General features: G+C 44.6%; 1 protein-coding gene across 8 annotated transcripts in view; it reads left to right on the top strand.

Annotated features, from left to right (window-relative positions):
* The window catches only part of MARCHF8 (membrane associated ring-CH-type finger 8), a 182,618-nt gene that overhangs the window by 52,382 nt on the left and 102,345 nt on the right, over window positions 1-27,891 (top strand). The window contains exons 3-4 of one of the 8 annotated variants that reach the window (XM_072130870.1): window positions 24,630-24,780; window positions 26,551-26,910. The exons of 3 other annotated variants lie outside the window; for them this stretch is intronic. The gene's annotated coding sequence lies outside the window, so the exon portion shown is untranslated. The remainder of the gene's footprint in view (window positions 1-24,629; window positions 24,781-26,550; window positions 26,911-27,891) is intronic. 4 more of the 8 variants (XM_072130871.1, XM_072130869.1, XM_072130868.1 and 1 more) reach the window with 4 other exon arrangements.

Here is a 27,891-nt window from a genome sequence, read left to right on the forward strand (position 1 = left end):
AGTGCCCCAAAGGTGTATTAAATGCGGTTTTCCACTCATCCCCTTCTCGGACCCGAATCAGGTTATAAGCCCCTCTGAGATCTAATTTAGAGAAAACTTGGGCCCCAGAAACCTGATTTAAGAGATCCGGGATCAAGGGGAGGGGACCTGAGTTTTTTACCGTTATCTTATTTAATTCTCGATAGTCAATACACGGCCGTAAACCACCATCTTTTTTCTCAACAAAAAAGAACCCGGCCCCAGTGGGCGACTCAGAGGGACGAATATGTCCGATTGCCAAACTCTCATCAATATAACTCTTCAGTGCCTCCCGTTCTGGTACCGACAAGTTATATATACGACCCTTTGGCAATCTAGCATCAGGAAGAAGGTCAATTTTACAATCAAACTCCCTGTGAGGAGGAAGGACTTGGGACAAGGGTTTTGAAAACACATCTGAGTAGTCCGAGAGAAAACCTGGAAGACCCTGATCTTCCGTCACTACTGTACATAGTGAAACTCTGGTCAGGTGCTCCTTACAGAGAGGACCCCAATGAACCAGCTCCAGAGTTTCCCAATTAATTACCGGATTATGGATCCGGAGCCAGGGTAGACCAAGAATGACATTTTCAGACAGATTTTCCATAACTAGAAAAGAACACCATTCTTCATGCATAGCTCCTACCATAAGCTTTATCTGCGGGGTTCGGAATTTGATCAACCCTGCCTGTAGAGGGGTCAAATCCGCACCCGACATCTGGATAGGAGTGGACAATGGAATCAATGACATGCAAAACTGAGAGACAAAATTATAATCGATTAAATTAGTCGCAGCACCTGAATCCAAAAAGGCGCGACCAGTGCAGGAAACAGACTGAAACTTAACCGTACAAGGTAAATACATTCTAGACACAATAGGGAGTACCTGAGCTCCTAAGCAGTCCCCCCGACTACTGCTTAGGAGCGGAAGTTTTCCTGCTGCTGCCTCTTGGAACAGGTGTTGATCTGATGATCAGGACTTCCACAGTAGAAACAAAGATGGCGTCTTATTCGATGTTGCTTCCGCTGTGCAGGAGAGATGCTATCCAGCTCCATGGATTCCAATTCTGGACTACCTGGAGACGGACTGGCCGCTGGCTGACAGTCCGAGGACACCCGAGGTGATCGCCTGGATCTTAGGCGACGATCAACTCGGATGACCAGAGTCATAGCATCATCTAATGTCTGAGGCTCGGCATAAGCTAAGACTAAGTCCTGTACTCTGTCTGACAGTCCGGACATAAATTGGTCTTTTAGGGCGCAGTCATTCCATTGAGAGTCAGTCACATACTGTCTGAACTGGGCACAATAATCTTCTGCTGTCCGTTTTCCCTGACACAGAGATCTAAGGTGGGAAACTGCAAGTGCTCGCCGGTCAGGTTCGTCATAAATCTGGCCTAAAGCAGAAAAAAAAGCGTCAAGAGAAGAACGGGATGGAGAGTCAGGTGGGAGAGAAAAAGCCCAATTTTGCGGATCCCCACGCAACAGGGAAATTACCACGCCCACCCTTTGAATCTCTGTGCCCGATGAACGAGGGCGTAAAGAAAAGTAAAGTTTACAGCCCTCCCGAAATGAAAAAAATTTCTTACGGTCACCAAAAAACACGTCAGGGAGAGGAACCTTAGGTTCAGGCGTGGGTGGCAGTGGATCCTGCGGTGATGTCTGCCGTGGAACCTGCATAGATTCCTGAATTTGGAGACGGGAAGCTAGATCCTGAACAAGCTGAGTTAGGGTCTGGACCTGAGCGACCACAGCTGACAAAGGCTCCATGGAAGGAGAGAATGTAGCAGGTCGGATACAGGATGCAGACCTATGTGTGGCCAGTGTTTCTGTTAGGATTGGTACACAAAAGACAGGGGATAGTGTGCCCTGAGCTTGCCCCAACCTCTGTCCCTTCCTATAGCCCCCCCACGCTAAACCGTGGGGCGACTACTTGAAGACTCGAAATATTCTGGGTAAGTGTGGGAAGGGGAACACAAACAGACTGACAAACATAAAACATAAAAGAATCGTAAACAAGCCGGAGTCACAACTAGAGGGTACGTCAAAAGCAGAATCAGTAAGCAAGAGTCAAAGTCCAAAACTAGCCGAGTTAGCAACAATATAGATACAGATACAGAGCAATACAAACTAGCAGCTACCAGGTGGAGAAAGGGATTTTCAAACACTGGCACTGGTGACTAGTGAAGCTGCAATTTATGCAGCCAGAACTCCACCTCCAGAACCTGATAGGTGCTGGACAGCATCTGGGAATTAACCCCTCATGGTGCAGAAACAACCAAGCACCAAGCAGAGGTTCAAAGTCCCAGCCACTCCTAGACAGCGCGAGATCTTAGCAGCCGCTGCCCAGGACGAGAGGTGGAGTTTGCGCGGATACGCGCCGGGGTTCGGAGAACGCTGCTGGTACCACCAGAAGAACCAGAAGTCCCAGCAATCTCCCTAGCGAACCTGACAGGCACAGTGTATGCATTATATGGTATATGGCGGCACAGTGTATGTATTATATGGTATATGGCGGCACACTATATGTATTATATGGTATATGGCGGCACAGTGTATGCATTATATGGTATATGGCGGCACACTATATGTATTATATGGTATGTGGTGGCACGCTATATGTATAATATGGTATATGGCGGCACGCTGTATGTATTATATGGTATATAGGGGCACGCTATATGTATTATATGGTATATGGCAGCACGCTGTATGTATTATATGGTATATGGCGGCACACTATATGTATTATATGGTATGTGGTGGCACAGTGTATGTATTATATGGTATATGGCGGCACACTATATGTATTATATGGTATATGGCGGCACAGTGTATGCATTATATAGTATATGGCAGCACACTGTATGTATTATATGGTATGTGGTGGCACGCTATATGTATTATATGGTATATGGCAGCACGCTGTATGTATAATATGGTATATGGGGGCATGCTGTATGTATTATATGGTATATGGCGGCACGCTGTATTGATTTTATATTATATTGTATGTATTTTGTGCTTTGTGGTAGCTCACTGTGATTATTATATAGTTCATGGAGGGAAGCTCTATGTATTTTGCATTGCTTTATTTTCACATTAAACCAATATGATTGGGTCTGGTCCTGACACTCCTTTATATATTACATATATGGAGTGGGGAGGGGGGCGTCTTTTTATAGCTCGCCTCAGGCAGCAGAAAGGCTAGGTGCACCCCTGAGGACAACCCAATGGACTCCTCCTATCGAATGCTTCTCTTGCTCTATAACATACCACAATTAATGGTAATAACTTGCTGTTGATATTGTACAATAGGATTTACCTCCAGTGCTTTATCTTCCATTAATACAGTATATTTGAGCCTTTTGTGTGTTGCATTTGCTTTCATAGATTTGTAGAAGTGCCTGTTCGAGTGGCTGTGCCAAAAATTAGTTGATACCTAAAATATATGAGGAGAGATAAGAGGCAGACGGTGCATTTGCTTGGCTCGCTTCCATATCTACTTTGAACAGGCACATTTTTATTATTGCAGGAAGTCAGGTTGGCCATTTAACGATATTCATCATTCACTCTGTATTACCCACACATCACATGGCAGTATGTTGGGGAATCTTGTGTTTTATAATATATTTTCATTAAGTATTGCAATAGATATCATACAACTTTAGCTTGTTATCCTTATGGCTCATTGTACACCTTTATCCCCAAGTGTATCTATGATATGTCCTTGAGCAAGACATTGGAAAAGGGATGCACTGAATATCATGTCCACAGCCTTGTAGTGTCCACAGTACACATGGGGCTGTGTCTGTAAGACCATTGATTTAATTAGCTGAAGTCTAAACCATGTATTGTGCTTGGTTAAGTAGTCAGTACTCCTCTCTTCACTGAATATGGATCCCAAAAAACAGTGCATATGCAGTAGAGCGAGTTATACTGACCTGTGTCTTACTGTTCATACTGTGGACTCGGCAATCTTTACCTCTGATCAAGACTAGATTATAGGGAGGGCTCTAAGGGCTTGTGCCCCTGGGCCCCCACCAGTATTGTCAGACAGTCTCTGGGAGTTTTGTGCAGCGGCAGTGCCACCACGCTGCATGTGCATCTGCCTCCAAGCTGTGACACTGAGTCACTAGCCCTGTCAGAGAGAGCTTGCTATTCCAGCAGTATTCAATTGCATTCTGTATGCAGCATGCTTTTCAGGAGCTGTGCTGCATGTAGAGAGACTCCTGCAAGCCCCCCCCCCCCCCCCCCCGGTTGGCTGAACTGGTTGCCGGACAAATTCTAGCCAATCGGTGTCTGGTTTATTTCCACACAGATCACTTTGGGTGATCTGTGAGAGGAGGAGAGATAAGTCTGAGGAAAGCAGTGGCGTGTGGGACTAGTAGTTAGTACTTCCACCACTGTACCTGCTAGATCAGCAGCTAGACTTACACCACTGTCACTGTACCAGCTAGACCAGCAGCTAGGATAACACCACTGTCACTGTACCAGCTAGACCAGCAGCTAGGATAACACCACTGTCACTGTACCAGCTACACCAGCAGCTAGGATAACACCACTGTCACTGTACCAGCTAGACCAGCAGCTAGGATAACACCACTGTCACTGTACCAGATAGACCAGCAGCTAGGATAACACCACTGTCACTGTACCAGCTAGGCCCGGAGCTAGGATAACACCACTGTCACTGTACCAGCTAGACCAGCAGCTAGGATAACACCACTGTCACTGTACCAGCTAGACCAGCAGCTAGGATAACACCACTGTCACTGTACCAGCTAGACCAGCAGCTAGGATAACACCACTGCCACTGTACCAGCTAGACCAGCAGCTAGGATAACACCACTGCCACTGTACCAGCTAGACCAGCAGCTAGGATAACAACACTGTCACTGTACCAGCTAGACCAGCAGCTAGGATAACACCACTGTCACTGTACCAGCTAGACCAGCAGCTAGGATAACACCACTGTCACTGTACCAGCTAGACCAGCAGCTAGGATAACACCACTGCCACTGTACCAGCTAGACCAGCAGCTAGGATAACAACACTGTCACTGTACCAGCTAGACCAGCAGCTAGGCTACCACCACTGTCACTGTACCAGCTAGACCAGCAGCTAGGATAACACCACTACCACTGTACCAGCTAGACCAGCAGCTAGGATACCACCACTGTCATTGTACCAGCTAGACCAGCAGCTAGGATAACACCACTGTCACTGTACCAGCTAGACCAGCAGCTAGGATAACACCACTGTCACTGTACCAGCTAGACCAGCAGCTAGGATAACATCACTGTCACTGTACCAGCTAGACCAACAGCTAGGATAACACCACTGTCACTGTACCAGCTAGACCAGCAGCTAGGATAACACCACTGCCACTGTACCAGCTAGACCAGCAGCTAGGATAACACCATTGCCACTGTACCAGCTACACCAGCAGCTAGGATAACACCACTGTCACTGTACCAGCTACACCAGCAGCTAGGATAACACCACTACCACTGTACCAGCTAGACCAGCAGCTAGGATAACATCACTGCCACTGTACCAGCTAGACCAGCAGCTAGGATAACACCATTGCCACTGTACCAGCTAGACCAGCAGCTAGGATAACACCACTACCACTGTACCAGCTAGACCAGCAGCTAGGATAACACCATTGCCACTGTACCAGCTAGACCAGCAGCTAGGATAACACCACTGCCACTGTACCAGCTAGACCAGCAGCTAGGATAACACCATTGCCACTGTACCAGCTAGACCAACAGCTAGGATAACACCACTGCCACTGTACCAGCTACACCAGCAGCTAGGATAACACCACTGCCACTGTACCAGCTACACCAGCAGCTAGACTACCACTGTCACTGTACCAGCTAGACCAGCAGCTAGGATAACACCACTGCCACTGTACCAGCTAGACCAGCAGCTAGGATAACACCACTGTCACTGTACCAGCTAGACCAGCAGCTAGTATAACACCACTGTCACTGAACCAGCTAGACCAGCAGCTAGGATAACACCACTGTCACTGCACCAGCTAGACCAGCAGCTAGGATAACACCACTGTCACTGTACCAGCTAGACCAGCAGCTAGGATAACACCACTGTCACTGTACCAGCTATACCATCAACTAGGATAACATCACTGTCACTGTACCAGCTAGACCAGCAGCTAGTATAACACCACTGTCACTGTACCAGCTAGACCAGCAGCTAGGATAACACCACTGTCACTGTACCAGCTAGACCAGCAGTTAGGATAACACCACTGTCACTGTACCAGCTAGACCAGCAGTTAGGATAACACCACTGTCACACTGTACCAGCTAGGCCAGCAGCTAGGATAACACCACTGTCACTGCACCATATAGACCAGCAGCTAGGATAACACCACTGTCACTGCACCAGCTATACCAGCAGCTAGGATAGCACCACTGCCACTGTACCAGCTAGACCAGCAGCTAGGATAACACCACTGCCACTGTACCAGCTAGACCAGCAGCTAGGATAACACCACTGTCACTGTACCAGCTAGACCAGCAGCTAGGATAACACCACTGCCACTTGTACCAGCTATAGCAGCAGCTAGGCTAACACCACTGCCACTGTACCAGCTAGACCAGCAGCTAGTATAACACCACTGTCACTGTACCAGCTAGACCAGCAGCTAGGATAACACCACTGCCACTGTACCAGCTAGACCAGCAGCTAGGATAACACCACTGTCACTGCACCAGCTAGACCAGCAGCTAGGATAACACCACTGCCACTGTACCAGCTAGACCAGCAGCTAGGATAACACCACTGTCATTGTACCAGCTAGACCAGCAGCTAGGATAACACCACTGCCACTGTACCAGCTAGGCCATCAGCTAGGCTAACACCACTGTCACTGTACCAGCTAGGCCCGGAGCTAGGATAACACCACTGTCACTGTACCAGCTAGACCAGCAGCTAGGATAACACCACTGTCACTGTACCGGCTATACCATCAGCTAGGATAACATCACTGTCACTGTACCAGCTAGACCAGCAGCTAGTATAACAGCACTGTCACTGTACCAGCTAGACCAGCAGCTAGGATAACACCACTGTCACTGTACCAGCTAGACCAGCAGTTAGGATAACACCACTGTCACACTGTACCAGCTAGGCCAGCAGCTAGGATAACACCACTGTCACTGCACCATATAGACCAGCAGCTAGGATAACACCACTGTCACTGCACCAGCTATACCAGCAGCTAGGATAACACCACTGCCACTGTACCAGCTAGACCAGCAGCTAGGATAACACCACTGCCACTGTACCAGCTAGACCAGCAGCTAGGATAACACCACTGTCACTGTACCAGCTAGACCAGCAGCTAGGATAACACCACTGCCACTTGTACCAGCTATAGCAGCAGCTAGGCTAACACCACTGCCACTGTACCAGCTAGACCAGCAGCTAGTATAACACCACTGTCACTGTACCAGCTAGACCAGCAGCTAGTATAACACCACTGTCACTGTACCAGCTAGACCAGCAGCTAGGATAACACCACTGCCACTGTACCAGCTAGACCAGCAGCTAGGATAACACCACTGTCACTGCACCAGCTAGACCAGCAGCTAGGATAACACCACTGCCACTGTACCAGCTAGACCAGCAGCTAGGATAACACCACTGTCATTGTACCAGCTAGACCAGCAGCTAGGATAACACCACTGCCACTGTACCAGCTAGGCCCTCAGCTAGGCTAACACCACTGTCACTGTACCAGCTAGGCCCGGAGCTAGGATAACACCACTGTCTCACTGTACCAGCTAGACCAGCAGCTAGGATAACACCACTGTCACTGCAGCAGCTATACCAGCAGCTAGAATAACACCACTGCCACTGTACCAGCTATAGCAGCAGCTAGGATAACACCACTGTCACTGTACCAGCTAGACCAGCAGCTAGGATAACACCACTGTCACTGTACCAGCTAGACCAGCAGCTAGGATAACACCACTGCCACTTGTACCAGCTATAGCAGCAGCTAGGATAACACCACTGTCACTGTACCAGCTATAGCAGCAGCTAGGATAACACCACTGTCACTGTACCAGCTAGACCAGCAGCTAGGATAACACCACTGTCACTGTACCAGCTAGACCAGCAGCTAGGATAACACCACTGCCACTGTACCAGCTAGACCAGCAGCTAGTATAACACCACTGCCACTGTACCAGCTATAGCAGCAGCTAGGATAACACCACTGTCACTGTACAAGCTATAGCAGCAGCTAGGATAACACCACTGTCACTGTACCAGCTATAGCAGCAGCTAGGATAACACCACTGTCACTGTACCAGCTAGACCAGCAGCTAGGATAGCACCACTGTCACTGTACCAGCTAGACCAGCAGCTAGGATAACACCACTGCCACTGTACCAGCTAGACCAGCAGCTAGTATAACACCACTGTCACTGTACCAGCTAGACCAGCAGCTAGGATAACACCACTGCCACTGTACCAGCTATAGCAGCAGCTAGGATAACACCACTGTCACTGCACCAGCTAGACCAGCAGCTAGGATAACACCACTGCCACTGTACCAGCTAGACCAGCAGCTAGGATAACACCACTGTCACTGTACCAGCTAGACCAGCAGCTAGGATAACACCACTGTCATTGTACCAGCTAGACCAGCAGCTACGATAACACCACTGCCACTGTACCAGCTAGGCCATCAGCTAGGATAACACCACTGTCATTGTATCAGCTAGGTCAGCAGCTAGGCTAACACCACTGTCACTGTACCAGCTAGACCAGCAGCTAGGCTAACACCACTGTCACTGTACCAGCTAGGCCCGGAGCTAGGATAACACCACTGTCACTGTACCAGCTAGACCAGCAGTTAGGATAACACCACTGTCACACTGTACCAGCTAGACCAGCAGCTAGGATAACACCACTGTCACTGCAGCAGCTATACCAGCAGCTAGAATAACACCACTGCCACTGTACCAGCTATAGCAGCAGCTAGGATAACACCACTGTCACTGTACCAGCTATAGCAGCAGCTAGGATAACACCACTGTCACTGTACCAGCTAGACCAGCAGCTAGGATAACACCACTGCCACTGTACCAGCTACACCAGCAGCTAGGATAACACCACTGTCACTGTACCAGCAGCTAGACCTACAGCTAGGATAACACCACTGCCACTGTACCAGCTAGACCAGCAGCTAGGATAACACCACTGTCACTGCACCAGCTAGACCAGCAGCTAGGATAACACCACTGCCACTGTACCAGCTAGACCAGCAGCTAGGATAACACCACTGCCACTGTACCAGCTAGACCAGCAGCTAGGATAACACCACTGTCATTGTATCAGCTAGGTCAGCAGCAAGGATAACACCACTGTCACTGTACCAGCTAGACCAGCAGCTAGGATAACACCACTGTCACTGTACCAGCTAGACCAGCAGCTAGGATAACACCACTGTCACTGTACCAGCTAGACCAGCAGCTAGGATAACACCACTGTCACTGTACCAGCTAGACCAGCAGCTAGGATAACATCACTGCCACTGTACCAGCTAGACTAACACCACTGCCACTTGTACCAGCCATACCAGCAGCTAGGATAACACCACTGTCACTGTACCAGCCATACCAGCAGCTAGGATAACACCACTGTCACTGTACCAGCTAGACCAGCAGCTAGGATAACACCACTGCCACTGTACCAGCTAGACCAGCAGCTAGGATAACACCACTGCCACTGTACCAGCTAGACCAGCAGCTAGGATAACACCACTGTCACTGTAACAGCTAGACCAGCAGCTAGGATAACACCACTGCCACTGTACCAGCTTGAGCCGCAGCTAGGATAACACCACTGCCACTGTACCAGCTAGACCAGCAGCTAGGATAACACCACTGCCACTGTACCAGCTAGACCAGCAGCTAGGATAACACCACTACCACTGTACCAGCTAGACCAGCAGCTAGGATAACACCACTGCCACTGTACCAGCTAGACCAGCAGCTAGGATAACACCACTGTCACTGTACCAGCTAGACCAGCAGCTAGTATAACACCACTGTCACTGAACCAGCTAGACCAGCAGCTAGGATAACACCACTGTCACTGTACCAGCTAGACCAGCAGCTAGGATAACAACACTGTCACTGAACCAGCTAGACCAGCAGCTAGGATAACACCACTGTCACTGTACCAGCTAGACCAGCAGCTAGGATAACAACACTGTCACTGTACCAGCTAGACCAGCAGCTAGGATAACACCACTGTCACTGTACCAGCTAGACCAGCAGCTAGGATAACACCACTGTCACTGTACCAGCTAGACCAGCAGCTAGGATAACAACACTGTCACTGTACCAGCTAGACCAGCAGCTAGGATAACACCACTGTCACTGCACCAGCTAGACCAGCAGCTAGGATAACACCACTGTCACTGTACCAGCTAGACCAGCAGCTAGGATAACACCACTACCACTGTACCAGCTAGACCAGCAGCTAGGATAACACCACTGTCACTGTACCAGCTAGACCAGCAGCTAGGATAACACCACTGTCACTGTACCAGCTAGACCAGCAGCTAGGATAACACCACTGTCACTGTACCAGCTAGACCAGCAGCTAGGATAACAACACTGTCACTGTACCAGCTAGACCAGCAGCTAGGATAACACCACTGTCACTGCACCAGCTAGACCAGCAGCTAGGATAACACCACTGTCACTGTACCAGCTAGACCAGCAGCTAGGATAACACCACTGTCACTGTACCAGCTAGACCAGCAGCTAGGATAACACCACTGCCACTGTACCAGCTAGACCAGCAGCTAGGATAACACCATTGCCACTGTACCAGCTACACCAGCAGCTAGGATAACACCACTGTCACTGTACCAGCTAGACCAGCAGCTAGGATAACACCACTGCCACTGTACCATCTAGACCAGCAGCTAGGATAACACCACTGTCACTGTACCAGCTAGACCAGCAGCTAGGATAACACCACTGCCACTGTACCAGCTAGACCAGCAGCTAGGATAACACCACTGTCACTGTACCAGCTAGACCAGCAGCTAGGATAACAACACTGTCACTGTACCAGCTAGACCAGCAGCTAGACTACCACTGCCACTGTACCAGCTAGACCATCAGCTAGGATAACACCACTGTCACTGTACCAGATCTTGCACCCATGGGCCTACACCTACCTTAATCCCTCCCTGCTATAAGAGTAGAACACGTCACTCAATATCGGTGGTGCGAGTGCACAAGTAGTCTACAACACCTCTCAATATATCTTGGCACTACTGTGATGCTCGATTAGCATATTTCATAAAAGTGAATCAGCAATCCAAATCAAATGCAACGTTTCGGTCTGATAACATAAGACCTTCTTCAGGCATGGATTGCTAGGTATAAAAGGCTTGAAGCACGGTTCTGTGACCGTTAAGGCACTGTAGGGCTGCGGAAAGCGAGAGACCCCACAGTGGAGTAGCTGCGCAGCTACTCCATTGTGGGGTCTCTCGCTTTTCGCAGCCCTACAGTGCCTTAAAGGTCACAGAACCGTGCTTCAAGCCTTTTATACCTAGCAATCCATGCCCTAGAGGCGTGCACCAACAACTTCTCAAGTCCCTAAAATAAACCAATGTAGAACAATACAAGTACAGGCAGTCCCCGGGTTACATACAAGATAGGGTCCGGAGGTTTGTTCTTAAGTTGAATTTGTATGCAAGTCGAAACTGTATATTTTATAATTGTAGATCCAGACAAAAAAAAAATTGGCCCCAGTGACAATTGGAGTTTAAACATTTTTTGCTGTAATGGGACCAAGGATTATCAATAAAGCTTCATTACAGACACCTTACAGCTGATCATTACAGCCTGGGACTATAGTAAAGCATCCAGAGACTTCACCAGAGGTCAAAGGGGTCTGTCTGTAACTATGTGTTGTCTGTAAGTCGGGTGTCCTTAAGTAGGGGACCGATACCGATGTGTGCAAAAGTAGGTTGTTTTAGTTATTTTTCCCAGTGCCTATAGGTAATACTTACATTTTCTATACCACTACGATGAGCTATAAGTAGGTAAAACAGGAAGGAAAGATTTCTCATCAATGCCATTCATTTTTCTTCTGAATAGAAAGTAGAACTACATGTAAATAGTTCTGGTTCTGTTTTCTCCTAATATTTGCATATGTTTTGTTATATTCACAGAATGTGCTTTATTCATTCTACCGACTTTTTGTTATTTGCAGCTTTGGGCCACGTGGGCAATTTTACTAGTCCTAGAGCAAACTTCTCATCTGCCACCTGTAGACCACCTATAGTATTAGTTGACTTACCTCCCGCTAGAATGTTGTTCCACACTATAAACGTGGTGCAACGTATGCATGCCAGCCTTTTTAGTGGTAATTGTATTTGTATTCTGGTGTTTGTGAACTTATCTGCAATTACAGGCAAGATAGGGTTCGGAGGTTTGTTCTTAAGTTGAATTTGTATGTAAGTCGAAACTGTATATTTTATAATTGTAGATCCAGACAAAAAAAAATTTGGTCCGAGTGACAATTGGAGTTTAAACATTTTTTGCTGTAATGGGACCAAGGATTATCAATAAAGCTTCATTACAGACACCTTACAGATGATTATTGCAATCTGGGACTATAGTAAAGCATTCAGAAAGCTTCACCAGAGGTCAGAGGGGTCTGTCTGTAACTATGGGTTGTCTGTTGTCGGGTTTCCTTAAGTAGGGTACCGCCTGTATTATTTTTCATATTTGATGGCAGCACCTGGCCGATTCTTTGTTTCTGCCCCATCACTTTATCACTGATGCCTGTAACATTGACAGATGATGGAGGCTTCTGCGTGTGTATATGTATATGTATATATATATATATATATATACACACACACTCACACTCACTGGCCACTTTATTAGGTACACCTGTCCAACTGCTCGTTAACACTTAATTTCTATTCAGCCAATCACATGGCGGCAACTCAGTGCATTTAGGCATGTAGACATGGTCAAGACAATCTCCTGCAGTTCAAACCGAGCATCAGTATGGGGAAGAAAGGTGATTTGAGTGCCTTTGAACGTGGCATGGTTGTTGGTGCCAGAAGGGCTGGTCTGAGTATTTCAGAAACTGCTGATCTACTGGGATTTTCACGCACAACCATCTCTAGGGTTTACAGAGAATGGTCCGAAAAAGAAAAAACATCCAGTGAGCGGCAGTTCTGTGGGCGGAAATGCCTTGTTGATGCCAGAGGTCAGAGGAGAATGGGCAGACTGGTTCGAGCTGATAGAAAGGCAACAGTGACTCAAATCGCCACCCGTTACAACCAAGGTAGGCAGAAGAGCATCTCTGAACGCACAGTACGTAGAACTTTGAGGCAGATGGGCTACAGCAGCAGAAGACCTTTCAGCTAAGAACAGGAAACTGAGGCTACAATTTGCACAAGCTCATCGAAATTGGACAGTAGAAGATTGGAAAAACGTTGCCTGGTCTGATGAGTCTCGATTTCTGCTGCGACATTCGGATGGTAGGGTCAGAATTTGGCGTCAACAACATGAAAGCATGGATCCATCCTGCCTTGTATCAACGGTTCAGGCTGGTGGTGGTGGTGTCATGGTGTGGGGAATATTTTCTTGGCACTCTTTGGGCCCCTTGGTACCAATTGAGCATCATTGCATTACAACAACCTACCTGAGTATTGTTGCTGACCATGTCCATCCCTTTATGACCACAATGTACCCAACATCTGATGGCTACTTTCAGCAGGATAATGCGCCATGTCATGAAGCTGGAATCATCTCAGACTGGTTTCTTGAACATGACAATGAGTTCACTGTACTCAAATGGCCTCCACAGTCACCAGATCTCAGTCCAATAGAGCATCTTTGGGATGTGGTGGAACGGGAGATTCGCATCATGGATGTGCAGCCGACAAATCTGCGGCAACTGTGTGATGCCATCATGTCAATATGGACCAAAATCTCTGAGGAATGCTTCCAGCACCTTGTTGAATCTATGCCACGAAGAATTGAGGCAGTTCTGAAGGCAAAAGGTGGTCCAACCCGTTACTAGCATGGTGTACCTAATAAAGTGGCCGGTGAGTGTATATGGGGGCTTTAGCTATCTACCGTAATCTTGAGGATTGCAAGCAGAAACCAGACATATTTAGTAAGTTACACTTGGGATTGTCTGTGCACATTTTACTTTATCTTATAGACCCTGGAGTGAAGCACCGAGCAGAAACTCCTGGGCCTGTGAATTGCTAAATAATTGAGCAGTTTCCAGTAATTACAGATGATATTGTGTTTATGTTTTCTGCACTTCTGATTTCTACAGAACTTTGCACTTGAGGAGGAAGTGCTTTAGAGAGATGGTGTAATTTTGGGTTTACTGCAGTGTACTAATCCTGGCAGAAGGCCTAGGTGGTGTCTAGTAGGTCTTGTCTCCCTCAACATGTCTGGGAAAACCGTACTGTCATTGCACAAAGGTTCATGACCGAGCCGTCACATAGCTTTTTACGTGTAAAAATAAAGTTATAGATTTTTGAAGGCGGGGAGTGAAAAATGGAAATGAAAAAACGGGAAAGGGCCCGGTCCTTAACCGGTTAAAGTAAATCGACCATCAAAATGAAGCATAGTACATAAGGCCGGAAAAAGTCCATCAAGTCCAACCTTTAAGAATTAAATAAATGTTTTATCCCCATAACCCGTGATATTTTTTCTCTCCAGAAAGGCATCCAGGCCTCTCTTGAACATGTACATAGAGTCCGCCATAACAACCTCCTGCGGCAGAGAGTTCCATAGTCTCACTGCTCTTACAGTAAAGAACCTTTGTCTATGGTGATGGTAGAATCGCCTCTCCTCTAGGCGTAGAGGATGCCCCCTTGTCCTGGTCACAGGCCGAGGTATAAAAAGATCTTTGGAGAGATCCTTGTACTCCCCGGTATTTGTACATTGTAATGAGGTCTCCCCTCAGCCGTCTTTTTTCTAAACTGAATAATCCCAAATTTGTTGGATTTTGCTAGAACATATTTCATCTGCTATTTCCCCACTTGCTAAGCCTCTAATATAGTAGGGCAGTAAAAACCTCCAATGAGTGGACCTATTTTAAAAACCAGACAAGGATTGCAGTAACAATGTATTTGGCGGGTGCATTACCCCATTGTTTAACCTTGTTAATATCCCTTGATATTGAATTGCTGTTTTAGGGGCTTATTTTTTACATTTTTATCACATTTCATGGTGTTTTTTATTTGTTTGCTTGGATGCTCAAAAATCATAATTTTGCTGGGTGTTTTTTTTTAAGACGTTCAGTAATGATTTTTTGTATGGGTTGTTACAGATGTGGCGATACCTAGAATGTGTTCTTTGTGTGGTGATTTTAAACTTTATATTGTGTTAGGGAGTTTTGCACTATATGGGGCATTTAGGCAACCTTTATATTTATATTAAGCTTTTTTTTTGGTCCCCCTCTGGGATGTGAACATGTGATCTTCTGATCACTTGTTAAAATGAATACACTGCCATACTGATGTGTGTTAGTTTAACAATACTGTCAGCCTATGTATGTGCATAAGCTGACAGTATTGTTAAACTAACAATACTGCCTGCTGGGTCCAGCAGGCAGTCATGAAAGGCAGCTCTGGGGTCTTTCATCGGACCCCCACGTATTATAGGGGCACATTTACTTACCTGTCCGAGGAGTTCACCCAAAGTGCATAATTCACTCCGGCGCGATTCACGAAGATTGTGCGCCCGATTTCCTGCATGTGTCTCTTTCTTGCTCAGGTCTGACAGAGTTCACCTTCTCCTTCCTGGTGCATGTAAGTGCTTGATTTTGCAACACAATTTGAAAGTTAAATCCCGCGCTCAGTCCGAATCATTCGGGTCGTCCGATGGCCCGCCCCCAATTTCTGTCGCACAAAAGCCGCCGCCGCTGCTGCAAAATCCAATCGCGTGCATCACAATCCTCTTCTAAATACCTGTCCCAGTGGTGCAAATCCCGAAAACGTCAGGAAGTCCGACGGAGATGCAATCCGCAGACCCTTAGTAAATAAGCCCCATTATGTAAACAACTTCTGTAACATCTTTATAACTCTACAAACTCTGAATTTGATGCTGAATTTCTGACTCCTTTTCTATTAGCTATAGCGCTTATAGCCATTGCGCTTTCCTTCAATGATCCCTTCATGCCCAGGTAGCTCCTCATAGTGCATTTTTAATGCAACAGTCAGTGTTTTTTCTGATGAATTCTTCCTCCTTGTCACAACCTCTTGTATCTAAATGATCTACTAATACTGCTGTATGACCTGGGGGGAGCTGTAGCAGTGACTAGTGGCGCTAGGTCTTATATTCAGGGGAGGCCTGACCAAAAGCTTGAAAGATTTTGCTCTAGGTAGTAGTAAAGCTGCGGCACAGTCAGTATTGGGTTTACAGATCCATTTCTTTCCCAAATACTGTAGTCTAAAGTAACACAAAAACATGTTGTTATGTTCCCGTTTTTGGCAATCTAGCTTTATTGTATTGGAAGAAAATAGATAGAAGTGTCAGAATTGTTTAGCGGAGGCTGATTTCTCTTCTATTGTGGAAAATAGATTAATACAATGTTTGGACTGAAATCCAAGCTCTTGTGTAAGCAGATGACTGGTAAATCTGCTTTCTTTTTTATTACTCTGATTTGAATGGGAAATAACGCTGCTTCCTGGAGAGTAATCTAATGAGATGTCTATATGTGTATTCATGTTCATATGTTCTTATGGGAATTTGCTTTCGGATCTCCACCGGGAGATTTCTGCCTAGTTTCTTAGTTTGAACTACACATTGCTTGCCCCCCCCCCTTCCTTTGGTTTTAGTGTCCATCTCTTGTCTTTATTCTCTATACAGGCAGTCCCCGGGTTACATACAAGATAGGGTCTGGAGGTTTGTTCTTAAGTTGAATTTGTATGTAAGTCGAAACTGTATATTTTATAATGGAAGTTCTAGACAATTTTTTTTCTTTTGCCCCAGTGACAATTGGAGTTTCAAAATTTTTGGTGTAATTGGACCAAGAATTATCAATAAAGCTTCATTACAGACACCTTACAGCTGATCATTACAGTCTGGGACTATAGTAAAGAATCCACAGAGCTTCACCAGAGGTCACAGGGGGCAGAGGGGTCCGTCTGTAACTATGGGTTGTCTGTAAGTCGGGTGTCCTTAAGTAGGGGACCGCCTGTATTCTTTTTTTTCTCAGTGTTGCTTGCAGTTGTTAATCCTATCGATGGCTGGTATTCCTGGGTCTTTCCAGTGATAGTGATCATATGATAATGTAATGGTTATTATGATTGGTGAAATTTTGCATTCTAGTATGAGGAGAAATAATCTTCAATAACCATGGCAAGGATCTCCGGGGAGCATGTTACAGAGCAGAAGGAGCTGAGCAGGTTGTACACGGTGTCCTATCTGCAGGCAGCATGTTACAGAGCAGAAGGAGCTGAGCAGGTTGTACACGGTGTCCTATCTGCAGGCAGCATGTTACAGAGCAGGAGGAGCAGAGCAGATTGTACACAGTGTCCTATCTGCAGGCAGCATGTTACAGAGCAGGAGGAGCTGAGCAGGTTGTACACGGTGTCCTATCTGCAGGCAGCATGTTACAGAGCAGGAGGAGCTGAGCAGGTTGTACACGGTGTCCTATCTGCAGGCAGCATGTTACAGAGCAGGAGGAGCTGAGCAGGTTGTACACGGTGTCCTATCTGCAGGCAGCATGTTACAGAGCAGGAGGAGCAGAGCAGGTTGTACATAGTACATCTGCATGCAGCATGTTACAGAGCAGCAGGAGCGGAGCAGATTGTACACAGTGACCTATCTGCAGGCAGCATTTTCTAGAGCAGGGTGTCCTGAGCAAATTGTACATAGTGTCCTATCTGCATGCAGCAGAACCTTTGTGGTTTGAAAACCCAAATTGAGAAGCAAAATAACTGAAACAATTATAAGACTGGATCTTCTCTCACAGAATATATAAAATTATATACTTATCTGCTGCTCCTGCTCTGTAACATGCTGCCACCATTTACAATGCCATGTATAATGTAGCAGGGTCACTTTGAAATGTAATGTGAGGATGGAATATTCTATGTAATTTCTGAATCCTTATGTGGGAACTTGTGGCCTCTGTATATTGTAGTATGAAGCAGATTTTCAGGTTTACTTATGGAGCAGGAATGCAGTCACATACTTGAATTATTTCCATATCAGCGTCCTGTGACGTGAAGTAGAACAGCTGATGTGATAACTAGAAAATCTCTCGGTACAAACTTAATTTCCCTTTTGGTTGGCCCTTTGACACTTGAAATGAAAATGTATCTTATTACTGAATATCCTACTGCTCAGCAATGGATCCTATAGCTTAAGGTGACGTTGGTTACTTGATAAGAAGAAGGGCCGAGGACACTCAAAGGGGTTTCAGATGGAAAGGTTTTTATATTCTAAAATCTAAAATTTTTTAAAATATAACTTCCCCCTAAATTCCACTTTCCGGATGAACCCTATCCATCTCTTGCCCAGTCTCTTGTCTGGGGGTTATAAAATTTTCCTCAAATGTCAACATGTTCTCAGAGGCCTGTGCTGTACGGTACTCCTTCAGAGTTCAGGTATCTGCATGGGATTTAAAGAGAACCTGTCATCAGCAGTTGGCCTAATAAACCACTATGAGTATAGTGTCAAACAGCACAACACCTTCTAGTTTGTGTGCTTTTTCAGGATCCAGTGTGATGGCATCAACCTGAAAATCAACTTTCAACATCAACTGCCCGTGCAGGTCATGCATCCTGTAATATAGTAAACTGGCTGAATGTAGACATGATCCTATCTAAGCTCAATAAAGTAAATATGTACAAGGCTCCTGGACAAGATGGGTTACACCCCAGAGTTCTTAAAAGAACTCAGTTCTGTTATTGCTGTACCGCTGTCTAAAATCTTCCGGGATTCCCTAATGTCTGGTGTGGTGCCAAGTGACTGGCGCAAGGCAAATGTGGTGCTAATATATAAAAAGGGCTCTAGAACTTTGCCAGGCAATTACAGGCCTGTGAGCTTAACTTCCATTGTGGGGAAAATATTGGAAGGGTTAGTAAAAGACAATATACTGGAGTATGTGACATCAAATAGTATAATAAGCCAGCATGGGTTTACTGAGGATAGAAGTTGTCAGACTAACCTTATCTGCTTCTATGAAGAGGTGAGCAGGTGCCTGGATGGAGGAGCAGCTGTGGATATTGTGTTCTTGAACTTTGCAAAGGCATTTGACACTGTCCCTCATAGACGCCTGATGGGTAAAATAAGGTCTATTGGTTTGGCAGGAATCATTTGTAATTAGATTGAAAACTGGCTGAAGGATCGTATCCAGAGAGTTGTGGTCAATGATTCCTACTCGGAATGGTCACCAGTTATGTATGAGCGGTGTACCCCAGGGTTCTGTGCTTGGCCCACAACTATTTATTATTGATGTGTTTGCGTGGGCTTCCTCCAAGTCATCTGGTTTCCTCCCACACTCCAAAACCATACTGGTAAGTTGATTAGATTGTGAGCCCCATTGGGGATAGGGACCGATTTGGCAAGCTCTTTATAGCACTGCTTAATCTGTGTGCACTATATAAATAAAGTAATTATTATTATTATTATTATTATTATTATTATTATTATTATTATTATTATTAGAGGTAGGAATTAATAGCACAGTGCCTGTATTTGCAGATGACACCAAGCTGTAATAACCTATGGAGGATGTTCATAGGCTGCAGGGTGACTTGGACAAACTGAGTGTTTGGTAGTCCACTTGGCAAATGAGGTTCAATGTGGATAAATGTAAGGTTATGCACCTGGGGGCTAATAATCCACAGGCAACATATGTCCTTGGGGGAGTAAATCTGGGAAAGTCCCTTGTTGAGAAGGACCTGGTTGTACTAGTAGATCATAAATTGAATAACAGCATGCAATGTCAATCAGCTGCCTCTAAAGCCAGCAGGATTGTCATGTATCCAAAGATAGGGATGTAATATTAGCACTGTACAAGGCATTGATTCGGCCTCACCTGGAATATGCTGTCCAGTTCTGGGCATCAGTCAATAAAAAGGTTTCCCTGGACCTGGAGAGGGTTCAACAAAGAGCCACAAAAATGATAAGGGGTATGGAGGGTCTCAGTTATGAGGAAAGAATAAAACAACTAGATTTATTTAGTCTAGAAAAGAGACGACTAAGAGGGGACATTATTAATTTATATAAATATATAAATGGTCCATACAAAAAATATGGTGGAAAGTTGTTCCAGGTCAAATCAAAAGACAACTGTCAATCTGTAGAATAGCCTGCCTCAGGCGCTGGTCACAGTAGGGTCAGCAGAGAGCTTCAAGAAGGGTCTAGATGCCTTTTTACACCTAAATAATATTGGCTGTTATGTTATATAGAATTGTTTCCCTAAAATCTCTTCCTCCTCCAATACCTTCCCCTCCTAGGTTGAACTTGTGTCTTTTTTCAACCGTATAAACTATGTAAGCAAGATATAAATTGATTGTATAAAGTCAAGGAGAGTTTAACACTGAAATCAAGGTATAGAGTTCTGAATGTTTCCTCCTCTGTGATTGACATCATGCATTAGACTTCAGGAAATGTGGTTACTCATGTCTCCAGATCCAGGACCATCAATTACAGTGAGGAAGAAAGAGCTTGAATTCCGCTTCCTTGACTTTATACAACCAATTTAAATCTCGATTCAAAGTTGATTTTCTGGATGAAGGCCCCACACTGGGTTATGAAAGAAAATCTGGAAGGTGTTCAGCTGCTTGGCAACATACTGGAAGTGGTTTGAATTTTTAAGCTTTTTTTTAAATCTCTATACTGTATTTGCAGACCCCCTAGGGCAGTTATGGTGAACCTTTTAGAGGCCGAGTGCCCAAACTACAACAACAACTTTATCGCAAAGTGCCAACACAGAAATTTAATTTGTGATTTATACTCCCTTCTCTGTCACAGCTTTCATTGATACCAGCACCTGAGGACACCAATAAAGCAGAAAATAGTCCCTGGTAGAGCTGTCACTCTAAAATAGCTTTGTGCACAGCAAGTCCTGGGCTGTCTGGGACTACAGGAAGATACCTGGAGTCATCTCTGGTGATGGCCTGGGTGCTCACAGAAAGGCCTCAGAGTGCCACCTCTGGCACCAGTGCCATAGGTTAGCCATCACTGCCCTAGGGTATTTTAAACCCTAGGGGGTCTGATCATTCCTACCATATACTGCAATACAGCTGTGTTACAGTGTGCCTCAGTGCCTACTGAGTTAATGCAGTAGATATACAACATTTTAGTTTTTGAATAATTTGTACATAAGTCTCAAATGGGCAGATTTGAGAACTGTAAGACATTTTTAAGACTGCAAAACTGACATGACTGCAATGATACACCCCCACCTCCATTGTCTCTATAATAGTAATGTTATTGTAGGGTGTTGTAACAAATGTAAAAAAATTTGGACAGCCCATTTAAGTAATGGTCCTATCCAGATTAGTGTTTTCAACTGCAAGCCTAATAACTGGTGCCGGTGAGATTTGGGACGGTCTATCTGTAATCTAATATTCCTAATATAACTGGTACATTGTATGCAGATCTTCTTCACCTACATTACTTGTTGTTGATTGAAGGTCTTCCGAGGTTATTTTGTATTTCATTGGAGGAATGTTTTGTTCTTTGCACATTAATGTATTTTAGTAACTACATTTCCTGAATACAATTGATTCAAATAACAGGTTAAATTGTCTTGTCCCAGCCATTATCATCATGGCCCAACTTTGTGCAGATGAAAATTACTCGGGGTGTAACCTTGTTCATTAAATGACGTACTTGTCATTTTTAACAATGATGGGGATGCGTCTCCCTAGCATTGCTACTTTTAATGAGCCTTTGTTAGATTAAAGTAATTGAATCTTTCCCAATCTCTAAGGCTAGTCTGGGCCTCTGTGTTGTTTCACTTTTGTCTTTTTGGTTAGTTTAGGTTTCCTATTTTCTGCCTTGTCTGTGTGTGTTTGTATATTTACAGCACCTGCATTTTTACATATTAGGAATAGATGACATACATGGTTAACGGGTAGAAAATCAAGATTTGTGCTTCAGATCTAATCAAATCAAATCTTTAGAATTTAACATTTCTAAACCATAACTCTGATGTTATAATGACCTTTACCTAATTGTCATATCTGATATACCTTTATAAAACAAACAGAATGATGCCTATATTTGCTGCTTGACCTTTATTTCCAGAGTTAGAGCATTTTCTGTTCTGAAGCTGCTTGTCAAAAATCTCTGTGGGTAGCAATGTAGTGGGAGGAGACTAATCTCTTCCTGCATCTGCCCTGAAGCTTTGTCAAATTTATGCTGCCCACAGTTTCCATGAAGTAATTTATCAATAAATACAGTGAGATTCCTAAAAATAAATCCACTGAACATTGCATGGTGTACATTCATGTTCTTTATGGCGACTCGAATGCAGCTTTCATCAAAATGAGGAGCATGAAATAAGTAGTAGAAACCAGCAGCGAAATTGTTACATTAAATTTATAACCTGTGCTGTGTGAGCACTACGTGTTAACAGCTTCTCTGCTGTATAGAAAGTTTCTGGAGAGCAGATGATGGGGGAGTGGTCTTCAGAGGAGTGTATGACACAGAATGAGTTGGAGAGATAGCGAAAAAGAAAGTTCTGCATACTCACTGACATGGATACAGGGACTGATAGGGAACACTATATTATGTATAGGTGACTTGTGCTTCAACAGCACTGAACAGACTCTGCCACACAAAAAGAACTGTCTAATGACCTCCCCGTCCACAGTGACACTCTGCTATGGAATCACAGGGGAACTTGGCAAAGCCAAGAGACACAGCTTACTGCAGAGCCAGGCTAAACTGAGGAGGATAGAAAAGAAACTGCTGCACTTAGGTGATCAAGAGAATAGGCAAAGTTGTTCCACATCCCACGAGCTATTAATTTGTCACTTTAAACAGACCGTTTTAGACCACTGCAAAGTACTTGACCCATCAGCATTTATTCTGCAGATACCGTGTTTGTCATTCACAGCATCTCATGCCATTAGGGAGAAAATCGTAGATTAAGTGCTACGGTGGCCTTTCCCTTTCCGACAAGCGCTCCAGGTCTTGTACAAGGCTTCTTCCTAGTAGATTGCCACCTACATGGGGCATTCTTCCTCATTCACAAAGAAGGACAAATCTAATGTTTAAAATGTTTTCATGACGCAATAAACATAAGAAATGGTGTTGCACAAATCTCATTCTATGGATTGGAATGAAGAGGTTGATGTTCGCTTGAGATAACAAAACGTTATTCAGAATGTAATACGTAGAGCATAATGATTGACCTGCCTGGTTAATCATCTCCTGCATATCACAGCAAATAATAAGCATATAGGCCTATGTGAGCTAAATGCCTCCCAGCAGTGAGTGATGGCAGCAGTACATATTAATAGAAGCCTCTGGACAGCTATTTATAACTACTCCATTCTCTGATGCAGAAGATCTGAAGTCATAGCGTTGACGCAGATAGCAATGTCCTTTTCTATGAAGCTCTATTGCCCCCATGATACCCACCTGTAGATTTGGCCTACATTGATCTTTTGGTTGAGTTCATTTTATTAGCAGGTTGTATTTGTACCTCAATACATTTGCAGCACATTAATTCTTCTAGCAGTTTAGTTTCTGCACCTAAATGTAGGTTATATCACATGACCATGGACCAGTTTTATCCACAGCAAGTTATCTATGAAACGGCAAGCATGGATCTAGAACACTACAAGGATTTTTGATAGATAACATATCACAAATATGTCTAAGTTTTAGGCGTAACTCTAAAGCTTTAATGATGTTACCAAATTGCTTCATGTGATTCCCTCTTTGAAAACAAACAGAACGATACCTACTTTGTGCTGCTTGTTTTTTTCTTTCCAAAGTTATGGCATTTTCTGTTCTGAAAGTGTTTGACAAAAATCCTACTCAATAGAGGTGAAGTGGGGGGAGACTAATATCTGTTAGTCTATGCCCTCAAGCTGAGGTCAGTTAGCTTGCCCACAGATCTCATGATGCCTTGAGTTCTTTCTCAAAGTAATTTAGCAGTAAATCTATTTAGTTTCCCACATGTAAATCCACTGAACACTGCACAGTGCACATATAGGATGTATATAGTGACCAGCTTGGCAGTTTCCATCACATGGAGGAGCAGAGAACATGCAATAAATAGAAGAAATCATAAGGAAACAAGTTACATGAAGGCTATAGCCTGTGCTGTGTGAGCAGTGGGTTACTAGCTTATCTATACAGAGCAGATACTGCCAATGATAAGGCAGGAGAAGTGAGCAGCATAAGGAGAGAGACAGAGAATGCTCTGCAGAATCACAGACTGTGATGGAGGGACTGATGGAGAACAGGGAAATCTCGTACCTCACTATTCTGTGCAGGAGACATCTGTATTCACTGTTCTGCACATCTCCAGCGCTGCTACATTCACTGACACATGACTTCCTTCTCTGTGTGCAGGGATCAGCAGCTCCTCCCCTCCCATGAATCCGACCAGAAACAAAGTGTAAACAAAGTAGTGCTCACAGGAATTATCAGCACATGGAGAAGAGGCAGCCATTGCAGCACTGAGGTAATCTGAGGGGGATATCAAAGAAACTGCTGGATATAGGTAATAAAGATAATAGGCAAAATTGCTTTACTTTGCAAAAAAACCTTTACAGTTACTCTTTTAATTCTACTAACAATGACATTTATTTGCTGATACAGTACTGTACAACCCCTCTAAGACAAACTTGTGCTGAGAATATCTGCACACATATTTTATTTGTGGTTTTTGTTGTGGAAAATTCAGTAGCATTAAAGGGAACCTGTCATCAGAAATTTACCAAATTAGTCATTATCAGTATGTTGTGAAGCAGAGTAACGTCTTCTAGATCATGTCTCTTTCATGGCCTTTGATGACATTTAGAAAAATAACTTTGAAGTAAAATAGTTGTATAAAGTCAAGGAGGCTGTGAGTTCAGCGCTGAAGTCACACTCAGAACGCCCCCTCTTTTGGGATTTATGTCATTCACCAGCATTCAGGACTGCCTGGTACTAATGTCCCTAGACGCAGGACAGTAAGTTACATTGAAGTGGGCTTTCTTAGGGAAGGAGAATTTGACTTCATTACTAATATCTGCTCCTCCTTGACTTTCTACATTTGATGAGGTTACTATGAATTTCAAGTGATCTCTCTTCAAAGATAATTTGCTAACCATACAGATTACACTACAGTCACCCAAACCTGGCTACAAGATTAATGTATACCACTTTGATAAATTGTAAATACCGGTGGATATTGATAATTGTTATCTAATGAAATAGGAAATGTAAAGTTACCATTCGGAGCATATAGAGTGCAGTAATCTAGGTAAGTCCGTGCAGGGTTCACCTCCACCGCTCTTTGTACCCTGTGGCTGGTGTCAAGTCTATTTATAAATTGCACCTTGAAGAGAAAAGGTGACTACAAATCATGTAGGATTTTTTTTCCCTTGTGATTCAAGTGTGAAGTTTAGTTTTTTTTTATTTGTTGCCATGAACGTGCACCTCCCAATGTCCCTATTGCTTATTATGCTAGATCTTGTTTGCCTCCGAGTACAGAAGAGAGAAGGTATACAGTAAATAGGATGAGCTTGACTTCTCCCCAACCAGTGGGCCCTTTGGTGAAAATCATCTGCTTCTTTTTACATTTTTTTTGTATTTTGCTTATTATTTATCTCCCCCAGCTGCTGTTGGGGCACCATATATTTCTTCTGCTTTTTTATATTCAAAATATTTTTATTAGATTTTCCATTACAACATCATACAAAAACAGATACAGGTATACAAAAGAAAAGAATCAGCATGTACAAAATACTGAGGCAGGGGTCACGCAGGACCGCACAGTATATGGACATTAAAGGCATTTCCTATTTCAGAACCGAAGATCTGCTCAGAGATGTTTGTGGATAGTATAATTATAGATATGAGATCGTGTATGACTTCCAGCCTAAGGATTGAACAAAAATCGTAGAGACATGCAATATATATATATATGTATGTGTTTGAGAGTGGCAGGGGCGAAAGCCATATGCAAAGCTGTACTTACTATTATGAGGCCCTTGCCATTAGACTTCGTCCCAGCAGTATTAATCCCACATGGACTGTAAAAGTACAACAAAAACAGGATACAAGATAAAAGAAAAAAAAAATGGGGGGAAGAAAATGGGTAGAAAGAGGAGGGGGGGCCACATCCAGGGCGGGGGGGTTAACACAGACAAGTACCTAGGCGACATATACATTACAGAAAGACCCAGCCAGTAATTGAATAAATTATTATACTCTGGGGTATCTTTAAAGAGGAGCCATGGCTGCCATAGCTCAACGAACTTTCTTGTCTTCTGATTAATTTCCGCAGTGAGCTCCTCCATGCGGCATATGTGGCTCCTCTCCCGTATCAAGTCAACAAATGGGAAAGTATGAGGAGACCTCTAGTGACTTGGAATAACCGAGCGGGCGGCTGTTAGAAAAAAGCGCAGGAGCCCCTTCTTTTGGGACCAGAAAGTTCCTGAGAGGATGGACATCAGACCTATCTTAGGAGTGAAAATGACCGTGCGTCTGGCAACTGCAGCATAGGTGCTGGACACGCTCTCCCAAAAGGGCTTGATCACACAACCATATATGGAGCATTGATCCACCATCCGCCCCACAACGCCAGCAGACATCCGGAACACTGGGATAGTACTTGTGCAGCGTCTCAGGCACCCTGTACCATCGGGTGAGTATGCTGTAACTTTCTCTTGTGCGGCGCACGCAGTAGAGAGTTTATGTGTAATTCCGCATGTGATCTAAAAGCCCCCCCCCAACATCTGCAAACTGTGATTGTATGTTGTCTAACTCATCATTGTAGCTCTGGATAACCTCCACAATTTCCTGCGGGTTATGTGTAAGTCCCCTGTTAGTAGTTTTTATTTTGGGAGTGAATGTTGCTGCACTGTGTGGAAGCAGGAGCCTCGCCAATGGCCTCCCACATTTGTTGGCATATTCGTACAAGTAGCAAAAAAATTGAGTTCTATAGCGGAGATGGGCCAGGTCCAGGACACCCCTCAGCTCCTCCCCGTGAGCTGCGCAAAGAGGTCTTACTCCAAAGAGGATTTATGGCGGGACTACAAGTCGCTGATCTGCTGTGCAAGAGATGTTATCTTTGCGGCCTTCTCCTTCTTCAATCGGGTGCCATGCCTAATGAATACACCTTGAAACTCCCCTTTGAGGGTTTCCTAGACCAAGGGAAGGGGTGGTGGGTTATCCGAATGTGTTGCTAGGAAACTATCCATCAAGGATTTTAGTTCAGCAAAGCAGAGAGGATCTTTTAGCAAGTTATCATTAAGTCGCCAGTTCCAAGAGCGGCATATAGAGTTAGGCAGTGACACCATGAAGAAGATGGGAGCATGGTCAGATAGAACTATGCTGCCTATTGTTGCAGTAGGCTGCAACTCCAATGCCCTGTGACTAACTAGGAATGCATCAATTCTGCTATATGAATCATGGGCGGAGGAGTAAAATGAGTAATTCCTGTCTACAGGGTGTAGGCTGCTCCACACATCAATGAGACATAGAGCATGGAGGTCGCGTCTCAAGGAGTGCATATGCCTAGCAGGAACATTGCTACGACCCAAGGAGGTATCCAAAGTGGGATCAAAAAATTAAAATCCCCCCTGTAATGATTGTGCCCTCTGCAAACTCTGATTTTGCAGGATAG

This window comes from Engystomops pustulosus, chromosome 11 (assembly GCF_040894005.1).
Source record: "Engystomops pustulosus chromosome 11, aEngPut4.maternal, whole genome shotgun sequence".
Classification (NCBI taxonomy): domain Eukaryota; kingdom Metazoa; phylum Chordata; class Amphibia; order Anura; family Leptodactylidae; genus Engystomops; species Engystomops pustulosus.